The sequence below is a fragment of the Chelonia mydas genome, chromosome 6 (genome assembly GCF_015237465.2).
Source record: "Chelonia mydas isolate rCheMyd1 chromosome 6, rCheMyd1.pri.v2, whole genome shotgun sequence".
Classification (NCBI taxonomy): domain Eukaryota; kingdom Metazoa; phylum Chordata; order Testudines; family Cheloniidae; genus Chelonia; species Chelonia mydas.
Genome location: NC_051246.2, coordinates 117,353,848 through 117,379,070, shown reverse-complemented (window position 1 = coordinate 117,379,070; position 25,223 = coordinate 117,353,848). Strand labels below are relative to the sequence as shown.

Here is a 25,223-nt window from a genome sequence, read left to right as displayed (position 1 = left end):
AAAAGGAGTACTTGTGGCACCTTAGAGACTAACAAATTTATTTGAGCATAAGCTTTCGTGAGCTACGGCTGACTCCATTGGATGCATAGGATGTATAGGAATGCATTCGATGAAGTGAGCTGTAGCTCACGAAAGCTTATGCTCAAATAAATTTGTTAGTCTCTAAGGTGTCAGAAGTACTCCTTTTCTTTTTGCAATTTTATTCCTGTTTCAGTCGTTCACCATGAGAAGGGGAAAGAGAATTTTAATTTTGTTGTGTGTGTTTTCTTAACTAGTTAATCCTTTTGGGCTCAATTGTAAGTCTTGTTACAGGTCAGCTGAGGGGAAAAAGGGGTGTGAGGAGCCCCCTTTCTCTGTGATAGCTGCCTAAATCCTGAGACCCTGCAAGGGGGGTGGAGGAGCAGCTGTTTGTTTTTTCTCCTGCAGGTGTGTGGGAAGGGGGGCAGAACTCTGGCTTCATGTCCGTCTGTGCCCTTCCCAGGAACTCCTATAAGAGCATTGAGACCCAGTGGAGAAGGGGAGATAATCTGTGACATCAAAAGGGCAAGTGCTGATTACACACCCCGGCCAGGGTGAAGCAGGGACCAGACTGTGACTGAATCCCAGTCTGGTTCCTCCCCTGTGCTGCCCCCTTTCTGCCTCCCCTGTGCTGCTGTGTGCTGCCCCCTTTCTTAGGCTGGATTGTAAGGTTCCAGCTCTTGGGTGGAATTTATCTTTGCCACATGCAACCAAAGTAATTCACTTACAACCTGCGCCAAGTCCAGGTAGGCTGGGTAGTAGCCAGTGATGCTCTGACGCTTCCCCTGAGATAGATCCAGTGGCACCAAATCCTCTGTAACCATTGATCTTATAACCCTGCCCCAATTCCTCTTTTTATGCTGGAGTATTTTGGAGTGGGGTGGTGCACACAGGTGCAGACACTCCTATGCACAGCTGTTCCACCTGAGCACTCCAGTTCTAGAAAGCCCCTCTTGTCACTCCCCCAGGGAATAGGTAAGGTGCTGCCAGCTTCTGTGTCAGTTCTACTCACTTCAGTGACTAAAATAACTTTTCTCCTGTTAGCACTGCGGAGCTAGCACAATTAAGACAGAGGGAGCTGGAGTTATTTCTGGCTCTCGCCCCGTCAACAGAATTATTGAGGGCTTTTCTACCTGCGGCATGCTAGTGTGAAACCTCAGGGCAGTAGCTTGCTGCACTGTGATGTTCTGCACTATGAAACTTTGTATGAGTATTGTAGCAGTGGCCACACCGGACGTTACTGTGCAGCAAGGTAGTGTGCTCTAGATTCACACCCTGGCTTGCCGCATAGTAACATCTGGCGCAGACAGGTCCTTTGTGAGTTCTGTGTGGTAGGCTTGCTCTTCGAACTGAGGGCATAACTTGAATCCCTCTCATGGACCAGGGTGTGGGCGGTCAGGCCTAGTGGTCGGAGCCAGGAACCAAGCAAGGCAGGAGCAAGGCTGAAAACAAGGCAGGCACAAGGGCCGTCACAGCTGTGTGAGCATAAGCATGGAGCAGCCAGTGACCTGCTGCTGCTGTGTCTAAATGGAGACCTGTAGACTCCTTGCAGCCAACTGGGGGGGCTGACCAATTAGGTGATTGTGCTGCAGCCCAGGTGGGCTTATTACATGAGGGGTGAGCCAGCTAGCCACAGGCATGGTTGCGGGAACTTGGGCCCATAGTTCCTGACACTGTCTGGTAGACAAGTGAAACTGGACATAATGAGCTTGCAGAACCTTTTACAGCTAGCGATACATGACAAGGGAAGAACCTAATGTGTCAATTGGATCGCAAGTTGAAGTTGCAGGTCTGGCAACTAGAAAAAACGAGTTTTTATTTGTAAGCAGAGCATATTTTTTTCTCAGTTAAACAAACGTCGAAGTTGACTGATTTTTGTGATTATTTATTCCTGTTAGTAATAAGAAAATAGAATATAATTTCACTTTGAGATTTTAATTAACGTAAGAATTATGGCCAGATCCTGTTTGCCTTGCTCACACAAGCACCTCTTGACATCAGTGGAATTTCTCACATGGCATGGCAATCTGGATTTGGCCCTTAAATAGCTTTTATATAACAACACACCCACATGCTGGTGTTAGGTCAGGGGTGGGCAAACGTTTTGGACCGAGGGCCACATCTGGGTGGGGGAAATTGTATGCAGGGCTGGGGCAGGGGTTTGGGGTGTGGGAGGGAGTGCGGGGTGTAGGAAGGGGTGCGGTGTGCAGGAAGGGGCTCAGGACCAGGGGTTGAGGCAGAGGAGGTGTGCGGGGTGTACGAGGGGGCTCAGGGAAGGGGGTTGGGGTGCACAGTGCGGGAAGGGGCTCAGGGCCGTGGTGCAGGGAGGGGTGCGAGGTGCAGCAGGGGGCTCAAGGCAGGGGGTTGGGGTGCAGGAGGAGTGCGGGGTGCAGCAGGGGTTCAGGGCAGGGGGTTGTGGTGCAGAAGGGATGCAGGGTGCAGCAGGCGGCTCAGGACAGGGGGTTGGGGTTCAGGAGGGTTGCAGGGTGTGGCAGGGGGTTGGGGTGCAGGTAGGGGGCTCAGGGCAGGGGGTTGGGGTGCAGGGTGCAGGAAGGGTTCAGGATCCAGCCTGACGCCGCTTATGCAGTTCCCCGTTCCTGACCAATGGGAGCTGCGGGGGAGCCACCCACAGGCAAGGGCAGTGTGTGCAGCCCTCTTTCCCCCCCCCTCCCCCAGAGGCCGCAGGGACGTGGTGCCAGATGCTCCCTGGAGCAGTGCGGGGCCCTGAGGGGCCGGATCCAGCCTGCAGGCAATAGTTTGCCAACCCCTGTGTTAGATGCAGAAACTTTGGCGCAACCTGTTATCAAGCAGTTGACTATACGAAACTTCTGAAAGGCTCCATTGAACAATCAATAGTGTTCACTTTCTTCATGCATGGGGAGAAGCAATGCACTACAATGGACAGCCATGATGGTGTAATGACTGACTCCTCCCCCAGCCAGCATGAGAGTTTTGGCACTTCCCGGTACAATGGAGATTTTCAAACTGTGGGGCACACCCACCTAGGTGGGCGTGGAGGAACATTTGAGGGGGCCAAGGGGAAGCAGCGATGTCAGGGACTCAACCTGGCATGGTGGAGCTCGGTGAGGGAGCGCTACCTCCACCCCGTGTCCCCCTGGGTTTGGGAGGGGGCGCAACCAAAAATTGTAACTCAAAAGGCGGGGTGCGGCGGGTCAGCTCAAAAAGTTTGAAAACCGCTGCAGTACCACTTATACATAATTTTAATATTGCCCTTACTGCCTGGCAGCAGTAGTTTGGTTTTTTTAAGCTTCTTAAGCCCTTAAGCAAACTAACTAGATGTCTGTATAATAGCAATTGCTTGATGACCATGAACAGAATTTTAAGAGGAACATATGCCACGGGTAGGTTTTAATGTTAAATAGTAGAGGAGACTGGACTGTGTTTCTGCACAATTTAGCTTTTGAGGAGGGCAATGGTGTTGAGATGGGCATTTAGGGTTAAGTGGGTCAGTGGAAGTAGGTAGTGATTGTAGCCTTTAATCGGGTTGTCTTTGGACAGGGTCTCTGGTTGTGCAGTGTTCGCTTCCAGAGTATTTTGAAAATTTACTTCAGACATTAGTTTTCAGAAGCATCCTGGTTGGATATTTCCTGGATGGGAGAATGGCATGTTGTCACTAGACACAGTCTCTTTATTGTCTAAATAAGATAAGTAAAAAAACCAAAGAGACCTCTGAGCCCCTTGTATCTGAGTCCCCTTTTTCATGTTCATTAATTTTAAAATTGAATTAAATAAGGCTTTTGCTACGGAGGCAACCAAAATCTTGAATTTTCCCCTGCCCCACGATGCCATATTCTGCCTGGCTGCTGTACTCAGCATTGCTTCTTGGGCAGTACTGGCTTCTCTCAAACTTTAAACTAAATTGGATATACAGTAAGCCCAGCTTAGTTTTTAATTCATAAAAAGAAAAGGAGTACTTGTGGCACCTTAAAGACTAACAAATTTATTTGAGCATAAGCTTTCGTGATGAAGTGAGCTGTAGCTCACGAAAGCTTATGCTCAAATAAATTGGTTAGTCTCTAAGATGCCACAAGTCCTCCTTTTCTTTTTGCGAATACAGACTAACGCGGCTGCTACTCTGAAACCTTTAATTAATAAGTGACACTTAAAGCAGCACAGCCACCTGAAGCATGCTGCTGAGCATAGTGGTTGGAGCTCAGGGGAGGCGTGGCTATTTGCTGTAGTGCTGCCTGCTCGTTTGTGCTTCTCACGCATCGGAACCGTGAAGAACACCATGTTTCTCCAGTAGTCCATCTACTGTTCTCATCCGCTCTCCAGAGGTGTCGGACCTACTTTCAAGTTTACTTTCATTTAATAGGATAAATCAGGAGTGATTTTAAATATTCTCAATTTACCACCATAAGAAAAAGGTCAAAGCACACCCAGCTTTTGAAGCACCAATTTTCAAGAGAGTTCTTAAAGAATAATTTAAACCTAGTAGGGTGCCCAGATTGTAAGTGAAAAATCGGGACAGACGATGGGGGGTAATTGGTGTCCATATAAGACAAAGCCCCGAATATCATTACTGTCCTTATAAAATCGGGACATCTGGTCACCCTAAAACCTAGTTGCATTAGAATGGCATTAAGACATGACAGGTGTATTTCAGATGTCTTTTCCAACCACCTGTGAGGTAGGTATATTAATGAACCAGCAAATCATTCCCTTTTTGGTCTTCATTATTGTATCATGTCAGCCTTGAGTTTGAATGTTTTTAGCTTTTATTTGTCTCTTCTCACAGTGAGTCTTAATATTATTTATTGTTTTTGTGTTTAATGTAGGTCCTAGGTGTTTTGACTACAATGTTTCTTTAAATCTAGAACAGATTTTCATTCTTCATGGAAAGGAAAATAAGTATTTTTTTGTTCTACTCACAAATTCACAGCAAAAAAAGGATTTTTAAAAGGGAAAATCATTCAGAAACATCTAAAATACACACTGATTAAACAGTGTGGAACATTGACATATGTGCCACGTGGTCTCATGAAAATCAGTACTCTGAGGCTAATCTATGGTGCCATAGCAGTCTACAATAACTGTAAGTGATTGTCTCTCCAAGTATTATTACTGGAATAAAAATGCAGCCCTTAAAATTTCAAGAGATCAAGACACTCATCTCAGCATTCTTCATTTCATAAAATGGATCAACAGTGTTCTACCCATGCACGCACACAGTTCAGTATTCTTTAAACTGATCTCGGGGGCTGATTGTGCTGTTCTGATTCAAACAAAACTCCCCAGTGAAGTCACACTTGGACAGATGCTATCAAGTTAAATGTAGAACAAGAATAAATAACATTAAGGATTGACCTGGACAAATTAAAGTCTGTACTTTGTTCTTTGCAAAAGGCAGTGGGAGCTAAAGAGTATCTTTTGTCAAAATATTTTTATGATCGGAGCCATGAAATTACCATGAAATTCAGTGAGGCGCTTTTCATTTATAACTTAGGTTATGGGGAGTTTATAATTTGGGTAATAGGGAGAAGTAGTGTCTAGTAAATAGTAGATGAGTTTCTGCTACATTATATTGCATGTAGACATAGTAACAAGTTTGGTTTTAGGGCCCAATCCTGTGATTGAATTTATACAAACAGACTCCTGGGGCCCCTTGGCAGTCACTGAAGCTCACGTGAGTGGATCTTGGGAGCTATCTTTGTCTTCAGTGGGGTTCTGTATATAAGTCTGGTTGCAGGATCGGGGTCTTTGTTTGAAAACTTGTTAATGACAGAGGGTCTTGTGAACTTCGATTATTTTCAACTCCTGCATGAAACTCTATACATGTAATTGCAAATGTATATACATTGTTTTTCTATCCAGTGGGTTTCAGAGAGACTCATGAAATCACTGGTGAATGAATGGTGTTTAATTCACAAAAATGCCTTCATTAAATTTATATGATACTGATAATAAATATGTAGGCATGACATTTTATCAGGTTTTTGCTTATAACTATCCAAAGGCAGATTGTCATATCATGAGCAGTTCATCAATGACACGGTTGCCTGTGATTGATTAGAAGTGGCAGATTTATTTCAGCTTCATTCTTTCCATTAGCACTCCTATCGACCATCTGGCAGAGAGAAACCTGACTTGTGAGATGGGCTAGGATCTTGTTTGAAAAATTACAAGGTTTCTTGGGGGCTTTTTGCCAATGTCCAGATGAGCCAGAAATGTATCACTTTCCGTTCCTTTTTGACTGGTTATTGTAATGTGAATTTATGAAGCTTGCTGCTGAGTAAGTCTGTAATTTGTTTTAATATTGGTTAATATTTTTTAATGTTTTTAATTGTTTGCAATAGATGTACAGTGAGTTGTTATAAAAGTGTTGTATTTAGGTTTCTGTCTCTTTGATAGCATTTACGTTTTGGCTAGAAGGAGTAGAAGCTTGTTGCTTGTAAAAAGGAAAAGCCTTATAAAATGGTAGCTATGCAACAAAATCTACGGCTTTAGCTGAAAAAGTTAGTTAGCATTTGAGTTTAACCTGAAAATCATGTGCAAGTAAATTATCAAGGAGGAAAGTGTAAGTGACATGAAATAAATACAGATTATTTGCCATGTCTCAATCTAGGGAGGTCTGAATGTCCATTAAATGGTAGATGACATGAAAGAAGTATGAAGCTTGCTTTCAAAGAACAGTGAAAGCTCAGGGCATAAAAGGGAGTTTCTGCTGACAGCATTGAGAATTACATCATCCTCTGAACGAGAGCAGCTGCTCTGTTCCCAGCATCCCCTGATGAATAAGTGTATCAGGGCTATCTTTAGTAAACAGCTTAATATGGTCTTTCTGCTGCAGAATACAGCACCCAAGATTCTAATGCTGCTGAGCCCATCTGAAGCAACATCTCTCACTCCCCTGCCCCTCCCCCAAACAAGCAGTTCAAAATGAAGGTATGACGTATGCTTCTTAATTCCCCTCTCATATCTAGATTTTGCAGTGGTCCTTGTAATGATTGATCTTATCTGTGTGCTACAGACAGGTGAATTAAGGACAGAGTGATCAGCATTAGATATGAATTTCCTTGTATTCATGGGTCTAAATTATATTAGCGGTATGTTAGATCTTAATTAAACATAATGGTATTGGTCTGTTATTTTTTAAAAAATAAACCATAAAATATACATTTAAATTCTCAGTGTGATAGATTCATATCTGTAAGGCTTTGAAGTGTTTGGGTGCATATATGAAACAGTCTCCACTGTGGTACCAATTTAGTTCCTTAAAGCACAATAAAGTATTAATAGAATGATAATGATTTCCTCATAAATATGTTTAACATCACCATCACACCGCCAGACTTAGACCACCCACTCAAATGTAACATTGCCACCTAAAAAAATGAGCAAAAATGTACATAAAGGTCAGAGTAACAAATTACTAGGAGATCACCCTTGAAGAATAATCTCCTAGTACTTTATTTTCAATTCAAAGTACATTTTTTGCAAATTATATTAGGAAGCAATGTTAAGTGTGTATGGATGATGGTAAGCGTCAGTCTATAGAACTGGTAACTGTCTGGATCCCTTAACTGTTCGTTTCCATACTTTTTAATGTTTGGGGTTTTTAAAGGTATAGAACTTCGTAAATGAAATGCAGTTTTTGGATTTTAGCTGTACTCCACTGAAACATTCTTTCAGACTTAACTCTCTAACAAAGGTTTTGTTTACATATCCAGGTCATATGGATAATACGTAAAGTCCCTGATTTGCAAGTCTCGTACATTGTTTTGGGTAATGTCATACTGGAGATGAAAATCCAGATCACATTTAATTGGTCACCTGAAAGTATTGCATAGAGGATTAGGATGTGTTTGTACTCTTGAGCACTGTCATCTCAATTATAATACCCTTTTCCATTTTTTGAGGTGTTCCACCAGATGTTAAAAGATCCACTGCTCTGTTTTTGTGTGTATATGTCCAATTATTGTTCACCCACTTTATCTAATGTTGAAAGGTCCAGTGACTATTTGATACATCCGCTGTGAAGATGGACTCACTTGGGACAAAGTATGATTATTCTACAGTCAAGTTTATCTTTATCCTAAAATGTCTTGCCCAGAGGTTTCTCTTTGTCCTATTTACTTTTCTTTTTGAAACAAAGGCTTTTTGGGCAGCTGCATTCCTATTCATACCATATTTGGATAACTGACCAGACTTCCACACATCATCTCAGTGCTGTCTTCTAGATCATTTGCCAGTTGACTGCTTGAACACCATCTGTTCCTGGCAAAAGTTACCTTCAGATACCTAACAAAGCAGGTCATAAGAAAAAGCAAAATCTTTCAGGATCTAATGTTGTTAACAGATATAGTTTTTTCACCTTCTTTAATGTTTTCCTGATGTTTTCCTGTTTCCTTGAGGAAACAGACTTTTCAGGCACTTTCTCTCACTCAAGTCCTTTTTATTTTTTTCCCCCAGTGCTACAGTCTTTTCCCAAACAAACAACAAGTAGCGGTATTGAGTTTGGAACAGTGTAATGATATGTAAGATCCAGTGTTCAAAAATTATTTGGAAAAAGGGGTGAACAGTGTTAATGAAATTAGCAGAAGACAATAAATTGAGTGTGGTTCTGAACATCATTAGGGAATAAGATGCAAAACAACTACACCTAGAGGGCTTTAGAAACAAGGGCAGGAAATAAAGTGAGATTCGTTGTGGAAAAATTTGATCTAATGCACCCAAAAAAGAATCAAAATCTGAAATGCACATAATAAATGGGAGTGAAACCTGTAGAAGCCATAATACTGGAAGATACGGGGGCGGGGGGAGATAGTGGTCAGCAAATTATATATGAGTCTGTAATAAAGGCTAAGGTTGAGCCATATGTGCAAGAAACATCACATCATGGATTAAGGAGGAGAAGAGTTCTTCCCTGTAGAACTTTGAGTCTGGAATGTTGTGTTCAGTTGTTTGATTGTCTGCACCAGAAAGATATAGAGAAATGAGAGGGAGCTCAGAGGAGAAAAATAATGGTGTCTGGAGACGGTGACTTATAAGCACATATAGCTGTCAGGTCTGACTTTGCCAGAGTATGTATAGTTTGGTTCAGGAGTGACTAAGGGATGACATAAACATCTACAAATACTTGAAACAAACAAACAAACAGCAAAGGTGGAGAACAATGATATAGGGTAGTATGGGAGGGTAGAACTAATAGTAAAAGGATGAACCTTAGAAAAGGAAAATTTCACTGGAATAGCAGAAAAGCATGTCTTGACAGTGCAGTCTATAATTAGACTGTGGTATAGTCTCCAAAGGGAGGTTGAAGCCCCATCATTTTTGTGACAAAAAACAAGAAACTTGGCTGTGTGCACTGGCTAGATGATATGAGTAATGGTCTCCTCTAATTTCTCTGACTAGTATGATGCCCTTCACTATTGAGAGTGAGGAGAAAGCAGAAGCCAAAGAACCCAGGTAGAAACTAGCAGGAAGGAAGAACCGCTGCTCCTTGTCCCTCCAGCCTGTGCTGGGGCATGGGGCCTTTGGGGTTAGGACTCTTTTTGGGTAGGGAGGAGTTGTGCGGGTAGTAGGGCTAAGAGAGCAGCCACACACTGCTCTCTGCTTCCTTCTGACTGGGTGGATAACTTCGCAGAAGTTATCTGCTCTAATCTAGTGGTCTCCAAACTGGGGTGCGCGAGATGATCCCAGGGGGTGCGCGGCCACTTCCAGATTTTGAGGCCCCTACCCATAATAAAAATAAAAAATGATGACACACATAAGCAAAATAAGGCAACAAAAAAGAGTGAGACATAATTTGAATATTTTTTTATTTAACAAATGCTTTTCTAGACTTTTTCTGTGCAAAAACATTGTCTGTTACCAAATCACATTTCTTATTTGCCAAAAAATTTACAAGGGTCTAAATTTGAGCTTGAGGCCCAGGCCAAATGGCCCTCCGGGCCCCACTCTGATTGGCCCTGCTGGCAGAGGAACCAGTGGCAGCACAGCTCCACAGTGTTATTCCAGAATAAAGAGGCTCCCATTTTTGTAACAGTTTGCCTTTCTGTAGTGTGACATGCATTTCTGGTAGTTTTTTTTATTGTAATTTAAAATTTGATTATATGATACAGAATCTGGTTATATAATGTCTTAATGTTACTTCCTCTCAAACTGAATAACTGTCTTATTCTGGACTTTGGCTGTAGAGGTTATTCCTGTCCAGGACTGGTTATTAGCTGATCAACAAGAAGCATCCTCTGGTTACTGTAATATTGAATATAGGAATGTGTAATTGACAGTGGGAGAAGGTAGGCTTTGCCTGGGTGGTACAGCAGGCTTGGAGGTGACTATACCAGAATAAAGCCTGAGTATTTAAGCTGTATGTTGGTAGAGGAGTTCTGAAGGTGAAATCCACCTCCCCAGCCTGGAGTCAGGATCCAAGGACTGGATTAGTGTTCGCAGCCCTCTGGCACCAGTTTTATGGGGTATTGGTACCACTGGATTCATGTATGTACCAGTCCATAGCCCCTTCTATAGTCTGTCCCCAGTGTGATCTTCCATGCAGCTTATGTGGGGCCAACACAGGGAACGTTTTTGTAATGTGTTGGGAATGCAAAGGCACCCTGTGCAGCTGCTTGTCCCTGCATAGCTCTGTGCAAAGTTTACGTGGAGCTGAGGGGCTTTGTACTGGCTCTGTGCACCATGAGTGAATTTCACTCTTAGTGAGTAAATAGAGGTCCTTGGAGAAAGTGATGGCTGACTGGATGGGCCTTTATATTTTACTGCTGCTGATAGAGATCATCTTGGGCGAAATACAGATCTGGTGTAAAAGGATTTATGATATTTTTTGAGGGGGGAGGGTCGTACCTGGTTGTACCAGGGCCAAATTTTTTCCTCAGAATTCAATTTCAGTTAATTATATTAATAATATGAAAAGAACTGAAAACATGGTTTAGAAGTTTGTAGATAGGATGCTGATTTTCCATGAGCATTTGGCTCTCATACACTACTTCAGGTATTAAGACTGCAGTCATCTCTCTTCTCTCAACAACAAAGAAAAACTACTGTGAATTGCAACAGCTGTCCCTAGTGTGAAAGAGAATTGTCTTGACCTTTTTCTGACATTGCTTCTGTTGACCCATTTGAAATTGTTTGTCTTACAGAAACAAATCTAAGACTAATTATTTCCCAACTCTAATTACTATTCTCATGGACATTTTTTCATTTTAAATAGAAGTAGTTATCTTAGTGTGTTTTTTTTCATGATTTCTTACTTTAGCAAGCACGAGAGGAAAGTAAAACTTGTTTTGCTGGTGGTTCGATGTAGTTTGCTTACTCATGTGAAAACTACTTATATGGAAAAAACTTGTTTGTACAATACTTTTGAAAGATATGCAGCTTCTTGCTCAGCAAAACTTCACTTCATTATAGAGTCTAAATGTGAAAATGCCATTTTTTAAAATGTTCATATAGGTGCTTTATAAAGCAGCCCATTTTTGATCCTTTAATATATACAAAAATATCCCTAAGCATAATAGACAAACTGCATCAGCTCAGCAGCAATAAATTGCTTGCTAGTAATTCATGTCTGCCAAACGAGCCCCTGCAAACCTTGAGAGTTTACTGCTACTGGGTCTTTTTAGGAGGAGCATGAAAGTGCCTGTTAAAATCACAATGAGGAAAGAACCTCAAAGTATACAAACTCCCTCCTCTTACAAAGTCACATCACCCAAACCAGCAAGAATTTCAGACTGCTGCCAGCACCACGAAAGCTGCTCAAGTTGCAGGTGTCTTTGGATCCCTGTGCAATGATATTCTAAACATGACTTTGCGTGTGTGTGTGTGTGTAAAGTGCACCTAAGGCATAATTTATGACTTTGTCAAAGATGGGATGGAAAAGCCTCCAAAACAGCACTTTTAATTGTGTGACCTTTTTCCTTTAAAATGTTTTTGTTTTATTTTATCTGGCACCAGTGAAGATTCCCAGAACCCTAATGCAAATAAAACAGCACTGCTTTTTAAAAATGTCTCTGTTGACTTTGTCCCTCAGGCTGATGAGCCTAACAGAACTGAAGAGCTTAAAAATAAAATTGCGTATTAGATTTTTTCTTAATTTGTTCTGCTTTATCAATCCAATTGAAGTATGATTCTTGTTTAAAAAATTCATTTATCTGTCTGTCTATCTATCCATCCCCTTAAGACTTTAAAATGTTGTTTTTTATTTTTATACTGTTACTGAAAATTATTTGTGACATTTTCTGTTTAGGCTGTTAAAGGTTTTGGCAGCTAGAACATGGATTTTGTCTTTTGATGGTGAATTCAATTCAGCGTTTATTTCAAAGTCCTTGGGTGTTTAAATGTGCAGTGATAGACAACTAAAACTCATGCTGTGCTAGAGTTGGCTAGGTATCTACAGTAGTTCTAGCATTTGCAAAGAATTAGAACTTGTTTAATCTGTTTCTAATAAACGTAAGCCTTTTTTTGCTATTTATATTAGTAGCTAGAGCCAACTTAGTGTTTGTCTGAAGGATACCGTACACCTAGCTTCTCAGTTCTTACTTATGATGCTGTCATCCTGAGAAAATAGCTTGTGAATCATGGTTTATAAATTTCAGTACTAGAATATGCTTAAGAAGAAAAAAGAAAAATGGATCCACAAAGGTGCTGATGATGTAAAAGCAACCAAGTACATAGCTTGTTCATTGACCAAGGTGGTTAGTAGGTAAACTTCGAGGTGATCAACTTTATTTGCACTTCATGTTACTAATGAAAATTTTTCCAGTGAAGGGAGGATGATTAAAATATCATTAATATAAGGCTATATTAGGTAATTTCTTTTGTTCAGGGAAGCACAGAGACAGGAGAGGAAGAGGATGGATACTTCAGTGGTTAGGGTGCTAGCCTGAGGCTTCCTCTCTGACCTTTGGCAAGTCATTTAGTCTCTCTGCCTCAGTTCCCCATCTGCAAAATGGAGATAAAAAAGCACCTCCCTACCTCCCGAAGGTGTTGAGGATAAATACACTAAAGATTGTCAGGTGCTCAGATACTGTGGTAATGGGGGCCACAGAAGTACCACAGGTAGGTAGGAGGGGAACATTGGGATGTAATTGTTGATGAACTCTGTTTGTAGTATGCATGTCAACCCTGGCTGAAGCCATGGAGAAGGAATATTGGGGCATGGTCACGGTACATGGTCAGTGTGATTTACTCTGCATTCTTTCTGACCCGGCCACCCTTTGTTGTCACATATTACTCCTGCCTCTGGCAGGAGTAATCCACACAAGGGTTCTCTGTATAGGGCTGCAGTTGGCAAAAATACCATCCCACATTCATGCTGCTTTTGCAATCTTAATTTTGGATTTATATCCTGGGAATTGAGTGGGGAGTCGGAATTTGGCCTACCACATGCTGTTCAGCATGGGTGTTAGAATTCACATGGAATATATATATTTGATATGAATTTGATAAATCAGTTTAGGGAATATATTGGATAGATCAATCTTTACCTTTTAAAGGCTTTTTAATGCCTTTCTGTTGGTGGGTATAGCTTGCTTTGTGCAGTATCTGGGTGACTTACATTTCAAGTAAGTGGTTTTTAATTTTGTTCACTGGGAAACCTTATGAACCTTTCTTGTTTAATTATAAATAGATACCTATAGCCTCCTATTAACGTTTTCAAATAAGATGTTCAAAAACTCAAACTTAGATGTAACAGTGAAAGTTTATTTGTGACTTTGACACTTTTCTTTTCCATTGATACTGGGGCAAACTTTATAGTTCTAGGCTAGTAAATTCTTGATCTAATGTGCTGTAGTTTACTTCAAAGCAAAGGGTCATGAACTGCTACTGAACTAATTCCTAAATGTAAGTCTGCCATGTATATGGTTGAATTTGATTCAGTGGCATTAAAATGGTTTATTCGGAGAGACCTAAGCTTCCATGAAAATATGCACAGTATACCCAAAGAGTTCATGCTTATATATATATATATTAAAATATATATATAATAAATGTAAATATATATTTATATATTTTAAAACAAATACTTCCTCCATCTCTTCATCTACTTTAATACTGCAGTAAACAACCAAGAAAAGGAAAGTACAGATTTGTATAGTCATCCTAAACGCTTTAAATGTAGCGTTGCCAAGTATTAATGTTCCCACGGTACTCTACAGATGCAAAAATTAAGGCAGCTGGAATGATTCTGCAATGCTGATAAAGGAAAATACAGAGTGTGGCAATTAAAACAACTGGAAAAGGAGACTTTTTTTTACAAGTTAGTCCAAAACTGACAGATGTCTCATTGGTCTAAACTCTTCTAAAACATTTGTTGCATTCTTTACCCATATACAGAATACAGCAGATCTAAACTTAAAAGATTCAGGACATATGTTTAAAAAAAGCGATTCCATCCTTTTAATTTAGCATTTGTTGTTGGCTGACTCTTCAAAACTTGTTTTTCAAATCTACAGAACAAAATGAGCACAGTGACAACAAGAAATAAACAAAAATAGCAACTTACACTGATTTAAAACTTAATTTGATAATGGATAAAGGTTTTCCTTATTTTCCTGGTATGACACAATTCCAACAAATTGTTTTTTGCATGCTGTAATGTATGCATTTATTGATGCTTTTGGTTTAGTTGACATTTGTTCTAATGGAAAAACAAATTGGCAAAATTATTACTAGTGGACTTTGAAGTAGTGACTTCAGGCTGGGCTTAATCTTCTTTTTGCTTTGGAGAGGGATGTGTACAGCACAAAAGGTTAAAAAGACTCTGCACATATGTAGCCTCCCATTAAACACTCTGCTTCTTTCTTTAAGTAGCTGAGGTCTTTTAGGAATATCAGTTTTTCTCTTTTCACTGTGAATTTTTAGTTTAGAATTCCTGGGGTATAAGTTCAAAATAAAAAAAATGCAGTAGGATTAACCTAAAAGTATCATTTTATTGATCTTCAAACATAGCTCAGAATGTAGAAGGATTTAAACCATATTTGGGAATTTACAGTCTGCACTGTTTTGTACAGTACCTGTTTCAAGTAACTGAAATAGCTGAGGTGAAAAATTCTTTGAGGTAAAAAAGAAGGGGTTTACTTGAGATGATTAGCATTTGTTTCATGTTTTACACATTCATATTATAGTTGCATTAATATCTGTTGTGTATCATAAATATGATGAAAAACTTCTTGACACTACAGAGTAATCTGCTAACAAAAATGATTTTCATGGGAAAAAAACTTCTTATATAAATGAAGCAGCATAGAGGCACCTATTTGTAATATACTTCACAAATTTCACCATGCCTAGTCAGTCAACTAAACCTTTTTTTCCCCACTTTCCTTGCTCCATATCCCAATAATCAGTATAATAAAGATGGCATGATTTATGTTTTTTTTTTAAATAGACTTGTTTTTTACGTTCACAATTCAGATCCTTTGTAGGCTGGAAGATGTCTGTGATAACTGGAGAATTAGTTCAGTGACATTACAAGAGCTAAAGAAAGGTTAAGCAATTAAGAGGGAAAAGGATTTTTAGTCACTCTTTTGTTTGTTTGATGTTCATGCTTATGTAACTTCAGTGACTAATATTTTATACAAAGGAAGCCTTTCTTAAAGGTTCAACACCTAGGTGCACTGGTTTAACTTAAGAAGGGATTTTAAACTGATTTTATTTGCCCAATGCAATAGGCTGTGTTGGGCATGCTTGTTCTGGTTTAAGCCAGGTTTTTATTGGTTTAGTTTACACAACAAAGTTAGGTTGACGTAAGCCACCTTGCGTTAATCTACCTGTGCACGTGTCTACAGGTAAATTTGTCTTCCACTGATGTAAGCACCCCATTAGGGTGATGCAGTAACACCACCTCTCTGAGTGGCGTTGAGCCAGGGTTGATGTACTGAAGTTGATGCAGCATGAGTGTAGACACTGCATGACTTATGTTGACACTAACAGTCCTCCAGCAGCTTTCACAATGCCCAACACTGTCCTCTCTGGTCACAGTTGTGAACTCCACTGCCCAGGTGTCATAGAGACTCAACTGTCCCTCTCCCACCATCACCACCACCATCTTTTAAATGTTAAAACCCAGCAAATTTTTGAAATGCCTTTTCCTGATAGTCCAGCGTGGCAAGCACACCTAGCAGATCTCGATTGTTGTGTGCAGCTGCCCAGCCAACCTGCAGTAGACAGGAGATTCTGGATCTCCTGGGAAAGTGGGGAGAAGAGGCTGTGTAGGCACAGCTATGGACCAGCTGTAAGAATGTGGCCATCTACAAGCAGATTGCATGGTGGATGCTTTTACTTTTACATCATATAGAATTTTCTGTAGTGGTTTTGTTACTCAATAACATTCTATTTTTTAGAAAATAATTTATCTTTATTCTCATTCTCAATATATGCTGCAGAATGCCGAGCTGTACTAAAAGCACCCACTGACCTGTTACTGTTCAGAGTGACACAACGCCTAGGATCAGTGACACAAATAGAGCAATAATCATAAATGTACAGCAAGCACCACAAAATTAATTGGTGCATTGACAGTGTGACATTCATACATATACACAAAGCACCACACAATTCCTAACAGGGCCCAAAACAGCAGGGCGAGTTAGCGCACAGTCTAGCTCCACACATTACTGTGGCTTACTGTTAGTGCTTGCTCTGTGGCACCCTTTGCAATGCTTTGCTGCTGTAGCCTCCAGCCTGGACTGCTCACAAACAGCCTCCAGCATGTAAGTCACTCCCAGCTATGTCTGTGTATGGGCTGCAGCCAGCCAGCCAGCCGCACCTTGGCTCTAACCAGCATTGGTTATGCTGCAGGGTGACCTCAACACACCCAGTCCCAGATCATCACCCATAAATGTGTATCCTGTGCTGCCCAGCCCTCTCCTGGACAGTACAAGTGTATATAAAGTGTATTATTTCTTTCATAGAAATAATATGCACATAACTTGTCACCATAAATGGAGTTTCCAGACACTTCAGTTCAAGCACACTGGGTTAGATAAAAAAAATTTATTAATTACAAAGAGAGAGATTTTAAGTGAGTACAAGTACTGAGGCATAAAAGTCAGAAATGATTACAAGAAAAATAAAGATAAAAGTTAGGCAACTGGTGCCTAATTTAACAAATTATGTTAAATTCAAAACAGAGGACGAATCCAACGAATGCTTCCTTTGTTGCTTCAGATGCCTTGAATGCAATTGGGGGCAAGGTGCCTTGCAGGATTTTCCCTTCCTTTTTATAGTTTGTCCCCTTCTTGAAAACATTTCCAACTGGATACGAGGAGAGAAAAAGTCTATGGGGAAGGATGTTTACTGCTGCTTTTTCCTCACCTGTTTGAGCTTTCTTTGTTTCCCTTCCTGCTTTATGACTGTGGTCACTGCTTACATGCAAATTAAGCAGAGCACACATTCCTTTGTTTGAGACAGACCTGTTTTCCAACCTCAGTTTGGAATATATGTTAGTAATACCATACAGTGGAATCTTATAACTTCGCATACAGTATTGCCACACACATTTTATCAGGACAATAATGACCAGCAAATTATGAGTTTTCAAATGATAGCTCACAAGTAAGGCTATGATTTAGTCACAGGTATTTTTAGTAAAAGTCATGGACAGGTCACGGGCTAGAAACAAAAATTCATGGCCTGTGTCCTGTCCATGACTTATACTAAAAATACCTATGATTAAATCTTGGGTGGGGGCGAGTGGGCTGCTGCTGAGGGGCATCCGGGGCAGGGGAGCGCGCCTGGGGCCAATGGCACCTGCTGCTGGGGGCCGTGGACTGCGCGGCTGCTCCAGCCAGCCAGGGACCGCTGCCCGGAGCAACTGGAGCAGCGGCTGGTGTGGCTGTCCCCGGGGCCACCTGAGCAGCTGGCCCTGGGTTCAGCCACACTGGCCCCTGCAGAAGTCACAGAGCCCTACTCACAAGGCATACTTTGTACATAGATTATTACCATAGTGTGTAGGGTGTGAATACCAGGGTACATTCTGTCACAGACTTCCAATGTGAAAGTTAAAGCTGTCTTGACTCAACTTTAACTCTCATAGCTGTATTTTAAAAAATTAATTAACTTGTTAAGAGACTGCACTACTGGCCCACTTCTTCCTTTTAATGCAATTCCTGTTAGGGAGGTCATGAGTCGAAACTTACCTCAGATACACGCTGTTTCATGGGTGGCAAACTACCAATTTCATCTCAGTTAAATCAATCATGTAACACTGATCTCTTAAATTGCACAAAGTCCTGAGATACACAAGTCATGAGAGTACAAAGTATGGTATTTGCCTTTGTATGTGTTCCGTAGTACCTGCCAAAGCAGTGCTGTACCACCATATTGCCATTAGGCTGTTTGAGTAGACATGTTCAGTGCGTACCTCAAAATATGTGATAATTTAAAGATATACTTGCTATTTAAATAAGAGATTTCCCTTAATTGGCTGTTATAAATTAGAGGCAAGAAGAAATGATTTATTGCTTATAATTGGAAATGAGTTATGAAGACGAATGTTGGTAATCATGAAATAAAATTTGGAATACATTGATTTCCAGATGGTTGGCAATGAAATTGCTCTTTAATGTAATATATACCAGACACGGGGGAGAGGGGGATGTTTCTACTGTATACCCTTGTGCTTTGATGAGTTACTTGTATGAAATTACAGTTACCTGAATCTTAAATTAATGTGTTCCCCTGCATATACCTGCAAGCGGCACCTCGTTTAAACGGTGTTGTATTATCTGAGGTAGTGGAGGAGGAAGAGGTAATTTAATGTTATGTCTAGTATGATATTTGTCCTTGTAATGTCACATACTTTAAACAGGAAAGATCTGACAATAAATCTTGCATCACCTTTGGGTATAACAATCTCTGTGGATTGTTCTCCGAGACTGCACATTACTAGATGTTTTTCCTTTTCATCTTTGGCCTCATTATCTGTTTTTATGAGGTTGAGATTGATCAGAAACACCTGTCCGAAAGCAAATACTTGTAGACCTCATCAGCTACATCTGGGATAATACATTTGTACCAGAATTAAAGGCAAAAACACTACTGTTAAGAACTTTGCCATTGGAAATACACATCTTCACAATGTAATTTAGCTCTAATCAGAAAATAGAAGTGTTTGTGTGATTTGTTAATTTAGAAAGATTTGTCTATCCGTAGCTGTAAGCACAGGATGTAAAAATGATTGGTGTTTAGATTGCCTTATATAATTTCCATAAATTTTTTCTTCTCAAGGTACGTGCCTTATATACCACAACCATTATGGGCCCCAGGACAGCAAGGCAGTTAAGCACTTAAAGTGGGACTACTTGCATACTTAAAGTGAGACACAGGTTTGTGTGTCTTACTGATTCAGAGCCATAGTGTGGTTTTTTACATACTTTTCAGAGTAAAGTTGTAACCCAGCTATACAGCTTCCTCTGTTTCAAGAAGCTTTTCCTATAAGATGCAAATCTGCCTTTCTGCCACCATTTCATTTGAGCAGGCAGAAAAGGCTCCAGCTGGTGTGGTGAAAGGGATGGCATCTTTTGGACAGTGGTTTTGATCAAGTCTAGATTTTTTTTTTTAAATTGCAAATACTTTCCACTATTGTCAGCTCTCAAGAGGTGAGTTCATCAGCATCCATATTGACAAATCCAGTAAAGTCTTCCACTAGGGTTGCCACCCGTCCGGGTTTTACCTTCTGTGTCTGGGTGCCATTTAGGGTTGCCAGGCACCTGGTTTTTGGGGACCTGGCAATCCTAAATGGCACCTGAACCAAAAGCCCGGTTACCGCTGGGTGGGGGGAGTCACTGGGTCATTAACCTGTGCCAGCCCCAGCTCAGCTGGGACCTGCCTGCAAGCAGCAGGCAGGCTCCTTGAGATGATCCGGGGGGGCGGGGCAGAGTAGTGAGCGATGTGGGTTGGGGCCTTGGAGGAAGAGGCAGAGCAGGGGGCAGATCAGAGGCAGGGCCTTGGGGGAAGAGGCAGAGCAGGGACTGGGGCCTTGGGGTTGTGGTTACCAGCAATTAGAAAAGTGGCAACCCTTTCTTCCACTTTCATAAAGTCAGGAAGTAGGTGCATTGGCCAAGGCAGTAAAATTACCAGAGCCAGCCTGTCTTGACCTAGAGCAATTGCAGTTTCCCATGGTCTGCAGTAATTTCTTAGAGTGAGAGACATATAGAGGCTCTCCTTGATCTGCTCTTCGGTTTATTTTTGCTTGAGGCTCAGTGCCGTGGCTTTATATTTGAACTCCCTCCATTTTTGAAGTTGAAAATATCTTGTGGTCAGTGACAAAAACACCATGTTGATGTTTTACAGCATTTTTTTTGAGGTCTTGGAGATCAGTGAGTGCTGCAGGTACACTGCAAAATATTCAGTCTTGTCTTTCATCCCTATCCACTCCTCCCTTCTCACTCCCAAGAACAGGTATGGAAAATGTGTCCAGGCACCTGTATATTAGCAGAGTGCTTGTCTGTTCTGAAGAAGATGCAACAGTCTTTAGGAAAACAGCGCAGATGCCTGACTTTATTCTTCACCAGTAGATGTTTCTCTTGAGGTATGTCTTCACTCCAGAGCTAGCCCAGGTGATCAGCACCTGGCTCTGAGCCACTCTGCTTTGCCTTGTCCAGGTGAGAGCATCCCCACTCCAAAGCCTACCCCCTTTACTGTTTCCTTACTGGGTATGTCTTCATTGCACATTTCACCTGGGCTCTTTACCCAGGTTTTAGCCTTCGCTCTGCCTCCTTGTCCACACAGAAAAACCTCTAACCTGTGTTTGGAGGTGCTTTAAACCTGGGCTAGTTTACACAGTTGAGAGTATGGGTTAGAGCCAGGCGGCAGCGTCACTCAGACTGCAACCCATCTACTTAGCAGTAGTTGCATTGACTCCAAGCTGCCAGAGAAATGTTTTGTTCTGTCCTGAGAATATGGGATCTTCAATCCCTCACCTTCTGCAAAAATACCACCACGGGTCTGAGGCTTAGGATAGCCAACTATGCAGGCTGGAACCAATGGCAGGCTTAAAGTTTGCTGCTAGCAGGAGCTTGACGCTATTGAAAAGAGGAGATTCCCAACTTTCTAGTAGGGGGGACACCATTAAATCCTTGACCTAAAAAGCTATTTAATGTCACTGTTAGAGATGTTTACAATTGTTGTTTTTCCCCTTCTGCAGAAGTCTGTTCAGTTGGTCCTGGTACAAAGACAGCCTGGCTTTATAACTGAGAGGGATGCCAAAACAACACCAATAAAATTCTCTAGAGCACTTCACAGTAGATTTTCTGCCACACGTGTGGTGTTTACAGAATGCATGATGGAATGGCATGGTTATATAGGTTTCATTGGCACTTGTCTCGGATGACCTGCATAATTTTACTCAAGGTTTCTCCACTCATGATGAACGCAGCCATCACAGACTCATGATGATAAACCCATTATATCACATCACGCCATCATGTATTCATCGTCTGTCTGTCCTTCTGTGTATAACATTAGTATGGGTGGTAAGCAGCAGCAAGAGGTTTCCTATGTGGATGGGTTAAATTAAATTTCAGCAGTAAGAGAGCTTTTGGTGACTTTCTAAAACTATTATTTCCAGAATTAAATTGAGGAGATTGTTATGGTATAATAATCCCCTGGGTGGGTGAATTGCCTAATATAAATTACACATCTTTATTGCCCCATAACTTCCTTTCTGTTTTATGTACTGTGTTATATAATCTTTGTTTATTAAGTAATAAGCAAAATAAAAAGTTTGTTTTAAAAACTTTTTAAAAAAGCCAGCTTGTTTTTCAAAGCATTTGTTCACTTTGAAAGTTCAATTTATGTGATCTTCAGCCCTGTCAGATTCTATTATACTGAATCTTCTTTTAAATTGTTACGCTGGAGGACAAACCTAGATGCTGTCTTGTACGTCTTAACTGAAGCTGGAGCTAAGCAGATTCTACAGTGAGCAGACACTAACGACAAATACTGTGCCATTACTTTCTGTCCAAAAAAATGTCAAGAGTATCAATTTCACGTTATATATGTTGGTTGACTGGAACATATGAATAATTTTTCAAAATTAGCTTGAAATCTGTATGTTGCGCTTGGCGTTTGTACATCTTTTACCTTTTGTAGGTTTGCTTTACCATTCACAACATTGCTTGTTTTGTGGTTTATTTTTAATGTATTTAATTCTGTCAGTTTCATAGTTCATAATGCAAATGTATAAAACCAGAAGATACAGTAAATGATGAATGATTACAGAAGCATTTAGAAAGATCATGAGAGCCATTTCATTTTTGTCAAAGTATTATATTTTAAACAGAATCATGCTGTATATCACAATGCGTCTTAACCCAGGAAATGATACAAAACATATGAGACAAAACAGCTCCTAATCAGAGTATTTCTTCTGCTCAGCAAAAGCCCAGTGTTCAGCAAGTCTGATGAGCTGGGATAGATGGGGAGGTAGTCGTGTTGATGGGGGGTACATGCATGTTGAAAGTGGCATAAAGGACTTTGGCTGTCCTCTTTTTGTGAAGCTGCTCATTTGAGCATTAATGCCCCATCCCACTCAAGCCTCAGAAACAGCTCTGTTCTTCAGTGATGGCACACTACAATATTCTAGCCTTCCCTGGTTAAATCAGACTGCAGAAGGAGCCAGTATCTGTAGCCATGGCAGCCAGTAATTTAGTGTTCCATATGGTTGGTGTGGCAGCAGCTGCTCTGTTTTAAGGAGGTCAGGGCATCAGGGCATTTAAAAAAAAAAAAAACACTGTAAAATCTTTCTTCAGTGCTCTATACAGTAATAGTTAGGGGTCTCTGTGGAGATAATGACATCACCAGCCAAGAGACATAAATTACTTTTTTTTTTAATTGAAGACGTTATTCTCTTAGGAAAATAAGTTGACACAATGTATCTCTGCGTGTGATGGTTTTAGTTCTCCACTTTTCACTGCTGGTGTTTGTTGATCGTACATATTAATTAATGAGCCTGATCCTCCTGCTTAAATTGGGATTAACTCTGCTGAAGTCAGTGGAGTCCCACTACCGTAAGATCAGTGGAAGGAAGAGGAGAATCAGGCCCAGTGTCTTTCCAGTACTTCATATATATGTTTTTTCTGTATTATTTTTGGCTTGCTCTGAGAACTGCAGTACTTCTACTGCTGAGAAGTAAACATGCTCTATGAACACTAACATAGTACAGGAATACAGCCTGTGGAGTACTTAGTCTCTCATTGTTGTAAAGTGCAATAGAATGGCTCCTTATGTTTAGGGTTGCAGTTTACAAATAGGGGTTTCACAAGTCAGAATCCTTTTTTCTTCATTATGGGAACATTTGTAATTACAATGACACTGGAATATTTACTGTGTACTTAGCGTAGCAGTGATTGTATTGTTCAGTGTAAGCGCATGCATTATTGCCTCTAAAACAAAGGCCAGCACATTCTGAGTGCCTTCTGGGCTTATTTTATAGCTTGTTCTAACCGGGAAAGGGGCAAGGCTTCAGGGTATTCTTGGGGGGCATGTTGTCGCTCAATAACGTGGCAACAAATCTAATTTTTGGATAGTGTTAATTGCAATAATCACACTGTTTTCAAATAGAGAGCTTTAATATCTACTGCTTTTCAAGTATGTGAATACAGGGTAACAGATATTTTACCAGCAACCTTCATTTATCTAGCCTATTGATATCGTTACTGCATTCTCATGTGTGTGTGCATCTAAATTGGTACTCTGTATTAGAAAACCATGATTAACAGTATAATACACATATTCAGATATTAGGAAGGTTGTATAACTCAGGTGGGGCAGCATAAAGAGGAAGTCGGACACAGAGTAAGATTTGTATCTGTACCTTCAAATGTTTTCTCTGTATGTCGAAGGATCCATTGGGACTTACAGGGAGTAAATACATTCTCTGGGTTAATGGTATCATCTTCTTCCATGATGATGTTGATAATCATGAAGTGCAACAGACAATAGTTGTACAAGAATACCGTTGTTTTCCAAATCACTCTGTAGGTGCAAGCACATAGACTCTGCCTTTGAAATGTTGCCCAAACATCAGCTTGGTTGGATGCACTGAAAACAAGTTCACTTTGGACTGCCCCAGATGTTCAAGTATCCTGAAAATGTGCTGAAGCGCTGCAAAGAAGACTCTTAGCTGAACGCCTGTCTCTTGAATTTTAATATTTTCTTCTCTATCAGATAATGAAGACTAAAACTCTCCACTCATTCTCTGGGGTTTTGCTTCCTACTGTAGAATAGTCAGATTTAGTGTCTTTTTTTAAATTGGAGAACAACTTCTTTGTTTGTATGCTAAAGAATGCCAGAATCAGTGGATGAATAGAGGGAAAGAAGCATCTTACTCTAAATGAAAGCTTAGCTCTGGAGGTGTACATCTCTGTAAATGAAACTTAGACTTCATTCAGAGGTATGCCCGGGAACCTGTGTGAGCAGAATTTAGGTACCAGGCAAACCATTCTCTATAGCTGGGTATACCTGGGTGAAGAGAGGGGACAGAGCAAAGCAACCAGAACTCAGTTGAGAAAAGTGTTCATAGCAATAAGGAAACAGGATTTGAAATGACTCGCAATGACAACACTTAGCACTTGAGTGGCAAAATAATACAGACTGATCTCCAAATGTGTGTCTGCGGTCCTTTCCCCAGCTATGCAATACTTTTAAAATATGCTCAAGTTCAGCTTCCAGCATTTCTTTCTTTCAGCTGATGTAGGATCCTTTTGTTTTTTGCTGTTGTCTAGTTCAAGATTAGATATAAGATGTTAAAACTATACTGATGTAATCTCGGTACATCAGTGTAAATCTGGAATCACCTCACTGAAATAAAGGGAAGTGATTCCAGATTTACATTGGTGTAATTAGGAACAGAATCTGGCTCACTGAATCTGTCCTTCTCACTATAACAGAAAAGAGGGAGGGGCCAGCAATGGGTAGAAATTTTTTGGCCTTCAGAACATGTGGCAAAAGTAATCTATTTTATAGGGCCTTTGGGGAGAGCTAAGAAGGGCTTTGGGTGGAGTATGGGATGGAGTTTTGCTGTTGTGCTTATTAGCTTGCCTTTTTTCTAAGGGCTTGTCTACATGGGGAGTTATTCTGATTAGCTGTTCCTAAATTAATAATTCCTGATGAATTGTATTCCAAATAAGATTAATCCACTTTGGAAATGGATTAAATGTATTCAAAATAAGACACTATTATTTTGGGATAAGAGCATTCACACATGGAGTTAATCAGGAATAGCT

The 25,223-nt window shown here is 40.7% G+C and overlaps 1 protein-coding gene across 6 annotated transcripts in view; it reads left to right on the top strand.

The window, feature by feature from the left end:
- The window catches only part of BRF1 (BRF1 RNA polymerase III transcription initiation factor subunit), a 229,372-nt gene that overhangs the window by 190,403 nt on the left and 13,746 nt on the right, over positions 1-25,223 (top strand). The gene's annotated exons all lie outside the window — the stretch shown is intronic.